The sequence below is a fragment of the Podarcis muralis genome, chromosome 7 (assembly GCF_964188315.1).
Source record: "Podarcis muralis chromosome 7, rPodMur119.hap1.1, whole genome shotgun sequence".
Taxonomy (NCBI): domain Eukaryota; kingdom Metazoa; phylum Chordata; class Lepidosauria; order Squamata; family Lacertidae; genus Podarcis; species Podarcis muralis.
In genome coordinates this window covers 24,705,464-24,724,645 of record NC_135661.1, presented here as the reverse complement: position 1 = coordinate 24,724,645, position 19,182 = coordinate 24,705,464, and positions in this window count along the sequence as shown.

Sequence of the window (19,182 nt, the reverse complement as noted above, 5' to 3'; positions counted from 1 at the left end):
CATCTACCTGATAACCTGTTGTCATCGGTGTGTCTACAGGGTTAGCATCCATCAGGTTTAGTTTGCTTAACACATCAGCAATTTTCCGTGACTGGTGTACTAGAATGTTACCATCTTGATCTCTCTCTATTTCCAGAGATAGGTAGTTGTTTACCTCACCAAGATCTTTCATGTCAAAGTGCTCTTTTAGTTGAGCTAGGGCGTTATTGTACATTGTGACATCTTTCCAAAAGAACAAAATATCATCAACATAAAACAAGCAATACAGCTTCTTTTGCCCCTCCTCTTTGACAAATACACATGGATCAGCTTTCCCTTGCTGAAAACCTAGAGAAAACAATACTTCAGTGAGTTTTGTGTGCCAACACCGTGCACTTTGTTTGAGACCATAAAGGGACTTCTTCAGAGCACAAACAAATCCCTGTTTTACCTGTACCCCATCAGGTGGAAGCATATGAAGAGATTCACCTAGAGATCCGTACAAAAACGCTGTATTCACATCGTGGTGACTAACGTGAAGATTCTCTTCTGCAGCAAGCTTGAGCATAAGCCTAATGCTCTCATATCTCACGGTGGGTGAGTAGGTCTCGTGATAGTCTTCACCTGGTACCTGTGAAAAATCTCTGGCTACCAATCTGGCTTTGTGTCTGACTATCTTGCCATTTTGATCAGTCTTCACTTTGAAGACCCATTTGATTCCAAGCAGTTTCATTCCTGGAACTACTGGAACTAGCTCCCATGTTTTGTTCCTCTCTAAGGAATCAAGCTCAGCCTTCATGGCATTTAACCATGGCTCAGCATCCTTTGAATTCAAATCCTGGATTTCTTGGAAACTTGAAGGTTCAAATACCTTCTTGGAGCTTTTAACAGCTGCTACTGCTGTCTTAGCAAACTCATCAGCATATCTCTTTGGAGGTCTGCCTTTAGTGGCTCTTTGTGACCTGCGAATTAACCTTAGGTCTTCAACACTCTCCTCTTCCTTCTTAGGAGAAAAGTAACCTATTGTGAACAAGGGTTCCTCCAATTCTTCTCAATCAGAGCTTTCAGAGGGTCGCATAGAGGCTTTCGCACTCTTGAAATCCTCTGAATCACCTGATTCAGTCTCAGACTCAGAATCAGGACCTTCATCAGTGGGTGTGGGTTGTTGCAGCAGCTGTGGCTGTTGCTGCTGCTGTTGCCTATCCTTAGTCTCATCACTGTCATCAGGATAACATTGGAAAATTCCCACATTCTCCCCCCACTTGCCATTGTACTCAACACTTCTTGTGAGCCTAATTGTCTTAGAGTCAGTCATCATTATTCTGTAAGAACCTTTCTGATAACCTAGAAAGATACCATGCAATCCACGCTTACCTAACTTGGAGCTTTGTGGTGTGTGAACCCACATGTCAGAACCAAAAATTCTCATGTGTTTGATGTAAGGTTTCTTGCCAAACATCTTCTCATAGGGGGTACAACCAATCGCTGAAGATAACCTGCGATTATAACTGTAAACAAAACACGCCAAAGATTCGGCCCAATAACTCTCTGGAAGATTGGCATCATGCAGCAAGGTTTTTAACCCTTGAAGCAATGTCTGATTTCCCTGTCGCAAAGTCCATTCTGCCATGGTGAGCGAGGACTAGACAAATCATGTTGAATTCCTTTCTCAGTCAGAAAAGCTTCAAACTGCTGAGAAGTGAATCCCCCCCCCGTGATCAGTGAAAAGAGTCTTTATCTTCTTACCATGCACATTTTCCAACCAAGCACAGAATTTCTTGAACCTTGGAAAAGCCTCTGATTTCTGCTCGAGATTGTACACATAAATATACCTGGAAAATGCATCAATGAGAACCATGAAGTACCTGTTTCCACCCAAAGAGGGCGATAGTGGACCAACCAAATCAGCATGAACAACCTGGTATGGTTCTGTAGCTTGCCTACTAGACACCTTACCTTTTGCAGCCATTTTCACCTTGTTTGCTGCGCATGCCTTACACTTCATGTGGTACCTGCAGGGTTTAATAGTCATACCTTCAACCAAGGCAGGCATTTTAGATACTGCCTCAAAATGCAAATGACCAAATTTCCTGTGAAAATCATGAATACATCCTGCATGCAAACGTTTGTTAGAACCTGCAATGCAACAAGTTTCATCCTGCACAACATCATCAAAATACAAAACAAACAAACGATCAACATATTCAGCATGCAATACATAATCATTTTTCTTTGTGATGGTGCACTTCTTGTTCTTGAAGGAAACGTCAATTTTCCGTTCATTCAGCTGTGCAACACTGAGTAGATTGTGTGAAGCATCTGGAACGTAGAGAACATCTTGTATCGATAAGTCCAAACTGTGAAGAACAACAGTTCCGTAGCCTTGACTGGGGATCGTGTGGCCATCCGCCTGGTGAATCGCACCTTCCTGCGGTGTAAAAGACATGAACAGTCACTTGTCATTGCATAAGTGGTGTGTTGCGCCCGTGTCCACCACGAAGAAAGATGTAGACGTCTCCTGGACCTTTGCAACCTTTGGAGAGAAGCGTGAGACCATCGCCTTGTGCTGCGTTGTCCTGGACACTGGACCTTTGCCTTTGCCTTTACCACGCGATGAGCTTTCGCTGCGCTGCTCTGTCTTGACCCTGGGAAAGCTGCATTCCCTCTTCATATGGCCTAGACGTCCACACGAGTAGCATTTCACTGCCTTCAAAGCTTTGGCGCCATCTGGTGGTTCAACTGCATTCTGGGATGACGTCTGTGAAGACTTCCCCTTACCCATGCAGCTAGCACCTCGCCTGTCCACTTCATTCAGAATAACGGCAGTAACATGGGCTACTGTGATCTGAGCAGTTGGCTGAACAGCAATCTGAGTGGCAACGGACTCCCAACTTGAACCCAAAGAATGTAGTATCATGAAGGAATACACAGCCTCTGGAAAGGTGAGTCCTCTCTGTTGCAGCTCATGTCTCAGACTCTGCATCTCCATCAGATGTGTACAAACATCTGCACCTTCAGCAAGTGCCATATCATGCAGCTTGGCATAGTAGAACAAAGAAGCACCAGCTTCTGTTCTTAAATGAGAATCTCTCAAAGTGTCCCAAATTTCTCTGGCTGAGGTCTTATCACGCAACAGACAGAGCTCTTCTGGGGAGACTATCAATGTAAGAGTTCCCCTTGCTGTGGAATCCTTAGCTGCCCATTCATCTGTTATTGAAGCTGGGGGGTTGTCTGTAATAACTGTAAACAGACCCTCTTTTCGCAGAAGAGCCTCTGTGTAGAGTACCCACTCCGCGTAATTCTTCTTATTGAGCTTTGGAATCCCCAAAGCATCAGCCAGCCTTGCATTAGCCATCTCTGCTGCTTTAATCAAGCTGCGTCTGTGTACAGCTGCTTCCGAAAGCACTTGTAAAAGTACTTTTGGTTTTCAAGCCTCCGAGGCCTTTGAGCCTGTGCCACGGCAAACGGCTTTAAAAGTTCAAAGTCCAGCCATAAAGCCATTAATTAGGAGCTGGCAGGCTTCCCGGAGCAATGAGCACATACCTCTCATCAATTATCTTGATGCTCAGAGCTGATAACGTCCAATCCGTCCCTCTGCCTCTGCCGGCATTCCGATCCTCTTTTTCTCTGTTCCTTTGCCAGCAGCCATTATTCAGTCAGATTCCGTTTTTCTGGGCCCGGATCCAAAAATGTGAGATTTTGACCAGCTTCGGCCCATCTGAAGCTGATACAGGCTCGTCTCATCTTGAGCCCACGCAGAGCAGTCCACACAGCAGAAGGATAAGCAGTATGTGCCACATTCTTAACTTTATTTCCTCTCTATGCTGAGAGAATACAAACATGCATCTTGCCTCTGTGAGAGCAGAGAAGCAACCGTCTCTCTAACAAAGAAACCGAGAGAACAGTGAAAAACAGGAAACCAGTGAACGTCACATCCAGTCTCCCATTTCCCGTGGGAATCCAACAGTAACTTGGACTGTGGAATGCAAAACAATGTCTTGTGACTGCAGTTGCTGCTCAGTGAGGGAAATAGAAACCAACACCCACCCCTCTCCCAGTACCTGGCGAGCCTTGAAAGTAGGAGAGCAAAACCTCAAAGACAGAGGGTGCATAGCAGCACCCATAAGAGAGACAAATGAGAAAGTGGGAGCGATACGGGGGTGGATATTCACTCAGATCAATGCCATTTTCCAAGAGGCTGGGTTCTATAGCTTCTTTCTGTAAATATTGTATAGAAAGCGGATAGTAAGAAACATTCCCTTGTCTTTGTACGTTCCTGGGCAACCAGCCGGGAGTCGCTCCCAGCAGCCTGACAGTATTGCTTGTGAGTTTCTCTGACAGCACTATGTAGGATCTTCCACACTCTTTCATGCCATCAGAATTTAAGAAGAACCTGGTCGCTCAAGTCCATCTGGCCCAGCATCCAATTCTCACAGTGGCTAACCAGTTGCCTCTGGGAACTCTGGAACCAAGACTTGAGTGTACTCATTCATATTGATGAGATAGGAGGGAGAGGCAAGATAAGAAAATGACTGGGGAGCTGTGGCAAATTGGGCATGTCCTGTGCACAGAAATTATCAGTTTATCAAAGTGTGTGGGACCCACAGCAGAACGAATTGGAGAAACAATCAAGGAAGAGAGTCGAGGAAATTCACTCAGCCTGGGCAATGAGCTCTGTGTTCACCATGCCAGCATGAACTGCCTAATTGTCTTTCTGAAAGGCACTTGGCTTTAGTCCAGAAGTAGGGTAGCATCACCCATTGAAGCTCAAACAAGGCTATATAAGGCAGGCAGAGAGCACCATCTCAGGCACAGCAGAGGCAAAGAGCAGCTCTTTCTTTCTTTTCCTTTTTTTGCTGCTGCTGAAAGAAGACACTCGGATTCCAACCCATGATCAAGTTCTGGCCCATCCTCCTATCTGTAATGCTGCTGGTTCATACTACAGGTGTTTTGGGTAATGATGAATACCAGGCTGAGTTCCAGGGAAAGGTCAAAAGGATCAAGAAAGGTCTTGTGAGTAGGCGTAACACTAGTTGCATTTGCCATAGAACTGTAAAGTTGGAAGGGACCCCTGAGAGTCATTTAGTCCAACATCCTACAACACAGGAATCCTGCTACAGCTGTCCTGGGTCGGCTCAAACCACCTACACTCCAAATCCATTCAACACTTATTTCTATTGGGACGAAAGCACAGTGGGAGGAGGCTTACAGGCTGTATCATTCATTGGGTTGGTTTTAAGAGACCTGCAAGTGGAGGATGACTGAGGGTGACTGAGGTTAAGTTGGGCAGAGCCTTATTCAATCCTGATTTATCAGCCTGCACCGGTATGTGTGCCTATTGCATTGGATACAGACCATGAAAACGATGAGCAGTATACAATTTTTTTGCTGCAGTGCTCCAAAAAATAAAATAAAAATAAAAATAAAAATTACTATCCAATGGGTATGCTCTGAACAAGATCATCATCATCATTATTTTCCAAGCCCCTCTCCTCATTTTTAATGTCATAAGCTTAGATTTTATTTATGCATTGTAATGTTTTGATGTTTTAATGTTGTATTTTAATCTTGTTTTTTAAGTTGCATTTCAATCAACTTGTTTTTATTATTGGTTGTTAGCTGCCCTGAGCCCGGTCTTGGCTGGGGAGGGCGGGGTATAAATATTTTTTTAAATTATTATTATTTGTCTGTGTATGTGCCAGTAGTGGCTGGTGCCCATTGCGACTGATGGGGCTGAAGACAGGAAGGCCAACTATAAGGGAGCCAGAGCCAATGCATGCAGAACCCATTCTCCCCACTGCTGAGTTCTGCAAGGGGGAAAGCTCTGCACGAGTGGGAGTTGTAGTTAAGAAGCTGTCAGGTGAGAGTTGGTGGATGGCAGACTGAGGTTAATGGGGAAATGCTATGTTTGTTCTGTTGCATTAGCCTCCCCTGGTTTGCATGCTTACAGCATTGGATATAGCTCGAGTAAAACTATTGCCCATTTTCTTGGTCTAATTAGCTGACCACCTTGATGCAATTTTTAAAGGGCTTCAGGTGATGAGCTCTCTCATAGGCAAGTCAACGTAGGAAGGGTTCAAAAGCCACTGCTGCAGCTATTTGGCCTTACCCTCTCTTCTTCTTCCTACAGCTTGATGGCTGGAATAAGATCGGAGTGCCTATTGTGAGGCTTTTGACTGATGTGGTTGACAAAACACTGCAAACAGCGGAAAAAATAAAGGGCATAGGAACTGGTCCAAAAGAAGAAATACCTGAGGAATCGTCCAATCCTTAGGGCAGATGTTCTTTCTGGGCATCTTAACCAAGAATCCCAGATTCAGCTACGAATCAGTTCCAACCTCTCTGCCCCATTGGACCCCCCACCCACACATCTGAGGCTCTCAATTCTTCTGAATGATGTCATAATGAAGCAAGCCCCCACTGCAGCCCATCTCAACTGGCTCTACCAGGACTGGCCATGGAACCTGCTCAAGGAATGGATGGGCATGGCCAGAGTTGTGTAATCTGCACCCCCATACCACAGTGGTGGCAGAAAGAGGGGCTTAATGGCAGCTGTTTAAAATTCACCTATGTACACACTCATTTCTGTAGAATCCTGCATTGGAAACTATCTTTGATATAGTTGCATATCATTAAATGCAATGTGAATAATGAAACATTCTTTGTTTGAATTATTGTTGTATAACCAATGATCAGATGATCGTATAATTACCCCAACAGTGGAAAAAGCTTTAAATAACTTTGATGTTTTCATTTTATTTCCACACCTGAAATAGCACCTGAACCTGGGTTACAGAATCACAGCTTGATCAGTTCAAGCCCCTCTCCCCTATTGGACACCCAGCTAATATACCACCCATGCACTTGAGGCTCTCAATTCTTGTTGATTCAGAAGAGTTTGGATTTGATATCCCGCTTTATCACTACCCGAAGGAGTCTCAAAGCAGCTAATATTCTCCTTTTCCTTCCTCCCCACAACAAACACTCTGTGAGGTGAGTGGGGCTGAGAGACTTCAAAGAAGTGTGACTAGCCCAAGGTCACCCAGTAGCTGCATGTGGAGGAGCGGAGACATGAACCCGGTTCACCAGATTACGAGTCTATCGCTCTTAACCACTACACCACACTGGCTCTCTTTTTTTAGGGGGTTGAATATAGCTCTCTAACACACACACAAGCTAAAATGAAAAAAGTCCACTCTGTTTTCTAGGCACATGTACACAATCATTTCTCTACAATCCTACATGTGAAACCATGCCCCTGGTATAATTAAATATAATGCAAATGTTTTCGGTCTCCTTTCGGTCTTTACGATGAAGAGAGGGAAAACTGGTTGTTAAAGTGTCTATGGTAGAGGGGAAAGCCTGATTTATGGTTGACAAAAAAAGATTAAATAAACAAGGGAATTCTCAGTGAGAAAATTTTATTTTTATTTTTTAAAAAAAAGTCACTGACAAACTGAAATAATTCAACCATTACTTCCTCCATGAGAAATAATATTGTCTTGACTGTGATCTTAAGGTGGAAATCTCAAGGCAGGGTTGGGACTTATAAAGAGACTGAGTTGTTAATAGCACTAAAACACTGAGTATGGCAAAGGTATCTTTGGCTGTTCCAGTGACTGTTGATATTGTTCGGCAATTGATGCTGGGAAAATTTAAAATGTTCAGCTCAACGTTTGATGAAAAAGGGAAACAAAATAAATCTGAAAGATATGAAATTCGAAAAAAGCTGGCAGGACTGGATGAGGAAGAACTCACACACTGTCCATGCAACAGAGTTGTGTACTCTGTAATGACTCTGCTGGAAAGTTAATGTACCTCTTAAATGCATTGTGCAGAAATCACTGAGCAGCCTGGAGATTGGAACAGCAACAAGGTGATAAGACTCATTGAGACCTGAACGACCTTGGTTCTAGTCCAATAGCTGGTAGCATAACCCAAGAGAGAGCTTGAAGAGAACTATATAAGAAATGCAGAGAGCCCCATCTCTGGCAGAGAAGAGACAAAGGACAGTCCTTCCATTCTTCTATTCCTTTCTGTCAGCTAAATCAGGGCACCCTGAATTTGAAGCCTCAGCTCATCATGAAGTCTTGGCGCATCCTGCTAGCTGTAATGCTGCTGGCCTTGACTACAAGCACACTGGGTAACTTTGATGCTGACACGTTGGACAAGGATGAAAACCAAGTTAAGACACGGTCTCTGGACGAGGACCAGGATGAAGACCATGGCGAGAACCACAGATTTGAGGGTGGCATGATTGATAAATTCAAGAATTGGGTCAGGAATAAGGCCAAGAAATTTGTGACGAAAATAATCAATACGAAGCTTGAATTGGATGGATACAATCTCAGTGACGAGCTCAAGGAGAAGTTAATCGAGGAAATTTTGACAGCTGTGAGTAGAAGTAACCCTAGATGCCTTATATGTGTGTATTTGGGGAAGGATGGTAGTGGCTCTCTGAAGCACCACAACATATTCAACAATGATTTTTGTCCTGAAGCCAAAGAGATAAGATTGTTATGGCAAAAAGGAGTCTGGGTTGTATCCAAAGTTAGTTATACTCAGAATAGACCCGCTGAAATTAATTGACATTAATTATTTTGCACCAGTGATTCCAGTGGGTCTACTCTGAAGAAAACTATATATAAAAGCATGCACACACACACACACACACACACACACACACACACAGGTACGCATAGAAGAGACCTAGGTTTTGCAAAAGAGAGAGGAGGGGAGAGAGGAGGGGCAGAAGGCAAGGGAGGCCAACAGTAGAGGGAAACAATGGCAGGCAGAGCCCATCCTGCACCCTGCTGAGCATAGGAAAATGATGTTGTGGCCAAATATAAAATTTCATTTTTCCTAGATGACCAAGGGTTAGTAGAAAATTTCTAGAGAGAAGTCTGTGGGGTCATTTCACTCTGATTGCTTTGGAGGGAATTTCTTACAAAGCAGATTATCCTATGTGCTTTCTTCTGGCCTGAGCACCTTCCTGACGAGCAGATAGGATGCATATCTTTTGCTCTCCTGAGCAAGAAGGTCTATTTTGATCTTCAACAATGTATTTTGCAATTTAGTAACTAGTTTTTGCCTGTCTTGATTTACACTATTGTTTCTGCTGAATCTTGTACAAGGCTATGTAAGTAAACATTTTGTTTTATATGCTTACAGTTCAGTCAGCTGTGTCTGAACCTTCTGTCTAGAGGGATTACAAAGCAGTGAAATCCACAAATGATCCAGTCAACTAACACATCCTCAATAATTATAGAAAGCTATGTAGCTTTCGTCCCAGAAATATCCATTCTGTGCTGCAAAGGATGGTGACTTTTAATTCTGTTGAATCTATATAAGAATTGTCACACACATGAGCCAAAGGAAGGAAAATTACTAAATAATACATCCTCCCCTACACTCCAAACCCATCTAACACTAAGTTCTATGGGGACAAAATCTCAGTGGGAGAAGGCTTAAAGACTGTGCCACAACTCCTTGAGTTGTGTATGTGGCTAGTGCTCATTGTGACTAATGGAGCAGAAGGCAGGAAGGCCAACAGAAAGTGGAGCCAGAGCCAATACATGCAGAGCCCACCCTACGCCCTGCAAAATCTTGGTAGGTAGGGGGGTTGTAGTTAAGAAGCTGGCAGATGGTGGATGGCTGAAGGTAGACAAAGGTTATGGGGAAATGCTTTGAGCTGCTGCATTAGCCTCTCCTGATTTGCTTACAGCATTGGATATAGCCCCTTGAGAACTATTCTTGACCTAAAAAACTGACCTTCCCAATGCAATTTTAAAGAGCTTCAGGGGATGGGATCTCTAGCAGGCAAGTCAATGTCAGAAGGATTCAAAAGCCACTGTTGTAGCTGTTAGGCCTTCATCTCCCTTTTTCTTTCTACAAACAGTTGAAGGATATCTGGAAGAATCCTAACAAGCGTATTGCAGAGAACGTTGCTGAAATCTACCGGATGTATGTGAGTGGTATGGTCACTACTGGTCCAGCAGCAGAAAAGCCTGTGGAATCAGGCAATCCTTAGGGGATATGTTCCTCCTGAGCACTCTGACCAGGATTGCAGAATCTCCAATTGAACTACAGATCAGTTCCAACCTCTCTCCTCCATCAGACCCCCCCCAACAACTATTACACAACCCACACATCTGAGGCCCTTAATTCTTCTAGACTATGTTATCATGAAGCAAGCCCCCACTGCATCCCATCTCAACTGACTCTACCGGGCTGACCTTGGAACCCACTCAAGAAATGGATGGGCATAGCCAGAGCTGTGTAACGTGCACCCCCAATATCACAGCAGTGACAGAAAGAGGGGCTTAATGGGAGTGGCTTAATATTCACCTATGTGCATGCTTATTTCTGTAGAATCCTACATAGGACACTCTATCTTTCATATTTTGTTGTTTAGTCGTTTAGTCGTGTCCGACTCTTCATGACCCCATGGACCAGAGCATGCCAGGCACTCCTGTCTTCCACTGCCTCCAACAGTTTTGTCAGACTCATGTTAGTAGCTTCAAGAACACTGTCCAACCATCTCGTTCTCTGTCGTCCCCTTCTCCTTGTGCCCTCTATCTTTCCCAACATCAGGGTCTTTTCCAGGGAGTCTTCTCTTCTCATGAGGTGGCCAGAGTATTGGAGCCTCAGCTTCACGATCTGTCCTTCCAGTGAGAACTCAGGGCTGATTTCCTTAAGAATGGAGAGGTTTGATCTCAAGAGTCTCCTCCAGCACCATAATTCAAAAGCATAAATTATTCGGCGATCAGCCTTCTTTATGGTCCAGCTCTCACTTCCATACATCACTACTGGGAAAACCATAGCTTTAACTATACGGACCTTTGTTGGCAAGGTGATGTCTCTGCTTTTTGAGATGCTGTCTAGGTTTGTCATTGCTTTTCTCCCAAGAAGCAGGCGTCTTTTAATTTCATGACTGCTGTCACCATCTGCAGTGATCATGGAACCCAAGAAAGTAAAATCTCTCACTGCCTCCATTTCTTCCCTTATACTGTATATAGTTGCATGTAACTCAAATGCAATGCAGATAAGAAAACATTTTTTTACATATAACCAATCATCAAAATGATTGAATGATTACCACAACAGCAGGAAACATTTTATGTTTTATGACTTTTATGTTTTCATGTCATTTCCTCATTGGCACTTGAACCTAAGTTACAGGATCCCAGTTTGATCTAGTGATCAGTTCCAGCCTCTCTCCTCTACTGGACACCCCACCAGCTATTATACCACCTACGTACTTGAGTCTCCTAATTCTTGTTGAGTCAGGTTAACTCCAGCTTTTCAGGGGGTGGGAGATATTTCTTGAACATGCACACACACTAAATGAAGGAAGCTAGTCCCCTAGGTACATGCTCATTTCTGTACAATCCTGACCTTGATGATAATTGAATAGAACACAAATGTAATGCAAATAATGAAACATTCTTCAATTTTGTCAGCAGCAAAAAAATCTTTGCATAATTGATGGGTGTACTTTCAATTACATTTCATGTACTTAATAAAAGGAGCATTCATTCTCAAATATCTCCTGTTTCTACTTTTCCTGCAATGCACACCATCAAAATAAAAATGTGTGAGAGCTGGCATTGTGAGATCTTCCTCCAAAGCCTTGAGTCTTGTTCCATTCACAAATTAATCCTGACCACATGGCAACCTGTGAGCAGGGCTGATTCAGGCTGGCAGGGTGGGAGGCAAGGGGACCACAGCAGGTGGGTTCAGAGTCAATGACAAGCAGAGCCAGAGCCCATGAGAGACAAAGCCAGCCGCTGAATGCTTATAAGTTAGAAGTGAAGGGACGCAGGTCTAAACGACCGAGTCTCTTGGACTTGCCGATCGGAAGGTTGGAGGTTTGAATCCCTGCAATGGAGTGAGCTCCTGTTGCTCTGTCCCAGCTCCTGCCAACTTAGCAGTTTGAAAGCACGCCAACACAAGTAGATAAATAGGTACCACTGTGGCAGGAAGGTAAATTGTATTTCCGTGTGCTCTGGTTTCTGTCATGGTGTTCCATTGCACCAGAAGTGGTTTAGTCCTGCTGGCCACATGACCCAGAAAGCTGTCTGTGGACAAACGCCAGCTCCCTCGGCCTGAAAGCGAAATGAGCGCCGCAACCCCATAGTTGCCTTTGACTGGACTTAACCGGGAGGACTTCCGGTCAGCGCCAGCGATTAATGGCGGATTTCCCTCCGAACTCCGGAGGGAGTCTGCTCTGCGGGTTCGGGTCCTGCGGCTACGGCGAAGCGGGGACCCCTAAAAATCACAGGCGGTGAAGCCTGTGAGCGAGGAGACTCAGCGGGCACCTTTGCGCCCCCCCAAACTGTGAGGGAGCCTTTTTAAAGGCTTCGGAACGGCAGCGGGTGAGTGGCGCAGTGCTGAGAGTTGTTTACCCAGTCCGTGGAGCGAAGCCGCATCGCCATTATCGGAGAGCGCTGATTTCTTCCTGAAAATTGGACTTAAAAGTAACTACTCGTGAGTAGGTTTAAAGGACTTAATTGAAACTAAATTGTGAAGAATTTTGGCACTAACACGGGAAAGGTATAAAAAGGAAGTCTGCCTTTCCGTTCTGCAGATAGACTAAAGCAAAGAGATTTTGAAGCTGCAACTTTGGGAGAATCTTTTTTTGAAAAATAGTAAACCAATCTTTAAAAAACTAGCCCTCCTCCCGTTTGCAGGAGCGGTGGGGGTGGAAAGTGTACTTTTTATACCTGCATGAAAAGGAGAGAATTAAAATATATCCGCTGCCTTAAACCCTGGGGACGGACTGCCTTGACAGGGAAGCTGATTAGTGGGCTGTCAGCATGCTAAGAAAGACTTGGGAATTGATTTCTGAACTAACTCTGTGAAAAGATACAGTGTCTCTGGACTGTTTTGTATATAAAATAACCCTGAAGGTAAATTGAAACTGTGGCTTTTGAGGAGAAATAGGGGACTTGTAAGGAACATATTTGTTTCAAAAACTGTAAAGTGAAGTTGGAAGTTTCTCCCCCTAGAGGAGACTTTGTTGCAACAATAACAACTAAGCCACCAGCAGCAGAGCCACTGGAATTTTTCTTTTCAAAATAAAACTACAGGCGTGAGAATTGACCTTGGCTTTGCATGAGAGTGTTATGGCAAATGGATAAGGGAAAATAGAGCTGGTACAGGAAAAAAAGCCTCAGGTCTGGTAGACAATACAAGACTGATATTTCACATCAGCGAAGGGCTTCAACATCCGGAGCCACAGGAGCAGCTGCTGCCTCGCAAACAAAATTAAAAGCTATGTCATCTGAAGACGCTCTGGCACAGGCACTTGGCAAAATTAATGAATCTTTGGAATATTTAACAAAACAGGGGGCAGAGACAAATAAACAAGTTGCAGAAACTAACAAACAAGTAGCTGAGGTCTCAGCAAAAATTGATTTGAACACTAAAAGCATTAATGAATTGGGAAAGAAGGTAAATTCCAATACACAGACTATTGAAAAACTTCTAGAGGAATCGGCCACAATTCGAAAGATTGCAGAGGAGGCAAGGGAAATTGCCACTGCTACCCAGGAGAAGATACCACCGGTCATTAAGAAACTAGAGGACCATGATCTGACATTGTCTATGATTGAATTGCAAAGAAAAGAGAGAAATTTAAGGATCAGATCAGTACCTGAAAGTGAGAAGGATAATCTGGTGGACTTCCTAACAAAAGAATTCTCGGATTTTTGGCAACAGGGCTTGGAGAAGGAAGAATTTAAGATAGTGAGTGCATTTAGACTCGGCACAAGACAAAGAAAGAATAAGGCAAGAGACTGTTTGATAACTTTAAGATCAAAAGAAGAAAGAGATAAAATTCTGAATTTGCACTACCAAAAAACTTTGGAAATTGAAGACTCTTACGTGGAGATCTTTAAGGATATACCAAAGCACATTCTGGACGTAAGAACCTACTATAGAGATTTGGTCGTTCTACTGAGAAGAAACAACATATTTTTCAGGTGGGAATTTCCCCAAGGCCTATCTTTTAAATACAAAGGAAGGAAAATAAGAATAAGGACAGTGAGTGATAAAGACAAGATTTTGAGAGACCACGAAGAGGATCTTCAGAAAGAAGCGGAATTTGGAGAGGAGCCAATTCCATCAGGAAAAGGAATACTGGACATAGCAAATTTATCATTTGGATTGAAACCACCGACAGAAGAACAACAACTACTTGGAGCAGTAGGAGGGGGAAGTAAATAGTTCCATCATGGCTCTGCAACTTCTAAGCTGGAATTGTAATGGTTTGAATATACCCCGGAAGAGGAAAAGTGTTTTTCATATACTGAAGAAAGAGCAATTGGACTTGATTTGTTTACAAGAAACACATGTGATGAGGTCACATAGGAAAATACTTATCAATAAAAGATTGGGACAATAATTCATTTCAGCTGACAAAGTCAAAAAAAGAGGAGTGGTGATATATGCAAAGGAAAAATTGCTACCGAAATTAATTTTTAAAGACGAACAAGGAAGATTCTTGGCAATTGAAATTCAAGTTCAAGGAGAGAAATTTTTGATTGTAGGAATTTATGCACCGAATGAGGGGAAATCTGAATTTTTTAAGAAGTTGCATGAGATCCTGTTGGACTATTTGGACTATAACTTAATTTTGATGGGAGATAAGAATGAGTAGTATCTACAAATATGGACAAAGCACAAAGACAGGTAGTTACCAAAGATGGAAGACTACCAAAAACTTTTTTTGAAATGACTGACAATATGGATTTGATTGATATCTGGAGAACAAAGAATCCTCTTGAGAGAGAGGGAACCTTCTTTTCTGACATGGACTAGAATTGACCAAATTTGGGTTACTAGAGGAATGGCACCAAAGATAAAGAAAGTGGAAATCTGCCCAAAAACTTGCTCCGACCATAATGCTGTAAGGATGGAGATGAAGCAAATAACAGCTGGCTCCTTCAGATGGAGGATGAATGACACCTTATTTAGAGATGAAGAAGTCTATAAAAAGGCCCCAAAAACTTTGAGAGACTATTTTGAAATAAACATGAAGACCAATGTCGAAAAAAGAGTAATCTGGGACGCAAGTAAAGCTGTTATGCGAGGATTCTTGATACAACGAAATGCAATAAAAAAGAGAAGCCAAAATGAGAAAAAAGATAAGATCTTGGAGAAGATAAAAGAAGGGGAAAGGAAATTAAGATCAAAACCAAAGTCCCAAGAGATTTTGAGAGAAATTAAATTATATCAAACACAATACATGGAACTGATGAACCAAGAAATAGAATGGCAAATTAAACAAATGAGACAAAAGACACTTGAATCAGCAGATAAATGTGGTAAACTATTGGCTTGGCAAATGAGGAAAAGACAAAAATTATATACAGTTACAAATTTAGAAGTGGAAGGAAAGAACATTTATAACCCAATTGAGATCAGAAATTGCTTCCAGAGATACTTTAAACAACTATACTCACAAGGGCCGCAGAAAGAAATGGACATAGACCAATTTCTCGAGACACACGGATTACAAAAAATCTCTCATGAAAGCAAAATACTGTTGAATCAGAAAATAACTGAACAGGAAATAGAAGGTGCCATTCAAAACATGCAATTCGGCAAATCTCCGGGACCGGATGGGCTGACTTCCAGATACTATAAAGCGTTGAAGGAGTGGTTATTACAACCTTTGAAGGAAGTCTGCAATGAAATTTTGGAGGGGAAGAGGTCACCAGAATCGTGGAAAGAGGCTTATATTACACTTATACCAAAGACAGAGACTGAAAAGACTCAACTTAAGAACTACCGCCCTATTTTGTTATTAAATGTGGATTACAAAATTTTTGCTGACATTTTGGCTAAGAGACTGAAAAAAGTCTTGATGGAGGAGATCCATAGAGACCAAACGGGCCTTCTTCCGGGAAGACATCTGTCAGATAACATAAGGAATATAATTGACATTTTGGAAAAGTTAGAAGTGAATATAAACACTAAAGCAGTTTTGATATTTGTGGACGCGGAGAAAGCCTTTGACAATATTTCTTGGAGTTTTATGAAGAAGAATCTCCAGGGGATGGGGGTAGGTAGGCCAAGGATTTGAAAACGGTATAGGTGCAATATATTCAGAGCAAAAAGCAAAGCTAATTGTAAATAATGTGGTTACGGAAGAATTTAAGATAGAAAAAGGGACACGTCAGGGGTGCCCAATCTCCCCATTACTTTTTATATCAGTCCTGGAGGTCTTGCTGAACATGATTAGAAGGGATCAGCTGGTTAGGACTTCTGGGTTGGCGCCAGAGCCGGATGGCGGACTCCCTCCGAGCTCCAGAGGGAGTCTGCTTGGCAGGGGTTGGGTCCCGCCGCACCGGCGATGCGGGGACCCTCAGAAACCATGGGCGCAGATGCCCATGGACTTGGTGACTCGGCGGGCACCGTTTGCGCCCCCGACCCACGAAGGAGCCTTTTTAAAGGCTCCGGAGCGGGGGATGGGGGGTGGCGTGGTGCTATGAATCTTCCGCTTCCCCTGCCGAGCGAAGCCGCATGCCATTCGACGGAGAGCGCTGACTTCTTCTTTGGAAATTTGGACCCAAAATAACAACCCGTGAGTAATCTGGAAATCAGAACTAAAAGGGAAAATGTCTTTTTTTTTTGGAATTCGGTACGAGCGGGGGAGGCGCAAAAAGGAAGTCCTTCTCCCCCCTATTGTAGACAATTTAACGCAAGAATTTGACAACTAAGGTCGAGAGAAGAGCTTGCTCTTTTTTTTATTGATAAAAGCTATTAATTTCACGATGGGAAATTACAAGTAACTGTGCTGGAGGAGAAGAGTGGATGAGCTAAAATGCAACCCCCCCCCCCCGGGAACCGGGAGAGATCCGTGAGAGAGCCTGGTGAAGAGATATAGAGATTTTGACAGCTGTCAAAGTAGCTGTCAAAGTTGGAGAACAAAAAGAGAACTTTGTTACGAGGACTTTGCTGGTTAGATTTGTTACAATTTGGATATAAAATTGTTGAAAATAAGGAATACAAGTTAGCTTGACTTTTGGGTTTGATTTGGAAGGAAACTAAGTTACCATAATCCCCCTAGAGGGGCTTTTGGACATTACAAGAATGACTGTAAGTGGAAAAATACTCATGGAATGGGACTGCACTATTTTATCTCCTGGGAAAGCTGCAAAAACTGAAACATTATTTTGTCTACAGAGGTTTCTACACTAAAGGAGACAATAGATCTATCTATTGAAGAACGGAAGGGACTTGATGTAAGTTTTTGTTCCTGAACAAATAACACCTCTGTAGAGGAACCAGAAGTTTTTGAATTAGTATGTTTTTGCAGCGCAACAGGAAAAGAAATTTGAGGAAAGAGAACAAGGGACCCATGATGATTTGGAAGAGAATGAAGGAGGAGCCATACTACTGCAAAAGATCAAGGAAGGCCAAAAGCCTGCTAGGGAGGACATAAAAGAAAACAAGAATTGGACTAAGCTGGAAGTTAGAACATTTGGGACATTCAGACTTAAAAGGATTAAGAAACAGAATTTGAGTTTTACTCTTAAATATAAAGGTCTGGATGGAAAAATGGACTTTCTTGAGATAGAACTTTTGTTAAGATTGGGTGTTTGAAGTTAAAGACTATCAAGAAAATCGGAAAAGTGGAGCTGAGAGAGATTCGGACATGGACGTGAGGCCTCAGGCTGATAGAAGTTAGACTGATGGATATTGGGGATCGACACCGGGAAAGGGGGGAGGGAGATTTGGAATCCAAAGGGTGTAAAATTATATTTTGAATTTTCTTTTTCTTACTTTTTTAATTTTTGTGTGTATTAAAAAGGGGAAGTCGTGGAAGGGAAATTGGGGTCGTCCTTAGGGAGAAAAAAAAATTTTAAATGCTGAAAGAAGATATCTTTAAGGGTAAGGGATTATATAAGACGAATTAAATTGAATATTGGGTTAAATATAATAAGCTTTAAATTTGGGGGGGGAAACTTGTGGAATTAATCTAATGGAAATGGAATACAATGGGGGGAGGGGTGGGGAAGTCCTGGAAAGATGTTAATGAAAATAAGGTTTTAAATATTCTTTTTTTCTTTTTATATTTTGGATTTTTTGGAAACTTTAATAAATATGATTTAAAAAAGAAGAAGAAGGGATCAGCTGGTTAAAGGGGTGCAGGTCGGAGTCAAACAGTACAAGCTGAGAGCATTTGCAGATGATCTGGTACTTATATTACAAGAGCCAGAATCTAGTACTAAAAGGGTCTTAGAATTAATTCAAGAGTTTGGTCAAGTAGCAGGATTTAAACTGAACAAATTAAAAATTAAAGTATTAGAGAAAAATTTAACACCTATCGAAAGGGAGAGGTTTCAGAATGAGACAGGTTTAACTGTGGCTAAGAAAGTGAAGTATTTGGGGATTAACATGACAGCTAAAAATGTGAATCTGTTTAAAGACAACTATGAGAAATGTTGGACAGAAGTGAAAAAAGATTTAGAAATCTGGTCAAATTTGAAGCTTTCCTTGTCTGGTCGAATTGCAGCTATAAAGATGAATGTATTGCCTAGAATGTTGTTTTTATTCCAAACATTGCAAATTGTGGACAAGATGGACTGTTTCAAGAAGTGGCAGAAAGACATTTCTAAATTTGTCTGGCAGGGCAAGAAACCCAGAATAAAATTTAAGATTTTAACTGATGCAAAGGAAAGTGGGGGATTTGCCCTGCCAGACTTCAAACTATATTATGAATCAGCAGCATTCTGCTGGATGAAAGACTGGCTGCTTCTTGAGAATACAGACATTTTGGATTTAGAAGGTTTTAACAATATTTTTGGGTGGCATGCTTATTTGTGGTATGACAAGGTTAAAGCTCATAAAGCTTTTAAAAACCATATTGTCAGGAAAGCATTGTACAATGTCTGGATTAAATATAAAGATTTGTTGGAAAATAAAACCCCAAGGTGGTTGTCGCCAATGGAGGCAAAGGCTGGGGAAAGACTCAATATGGAGTCCAAATGGCCAAAATACTGGGAAATTTTGGAACAAGAAGGGGATAAACTGAAATTGCAGAGTTTTGAGAAATTAAAAGATAAAGTGCAAGACTGGCTTCATTATTATCAAATAATGGAGGCTTATAAGTTGGACAGGAAAATTGGCTTCCAGGTGGAAAAATCAAAATTGGAAACAGAACTGTTAGAACCCAAAACTAAGAATTTGTCA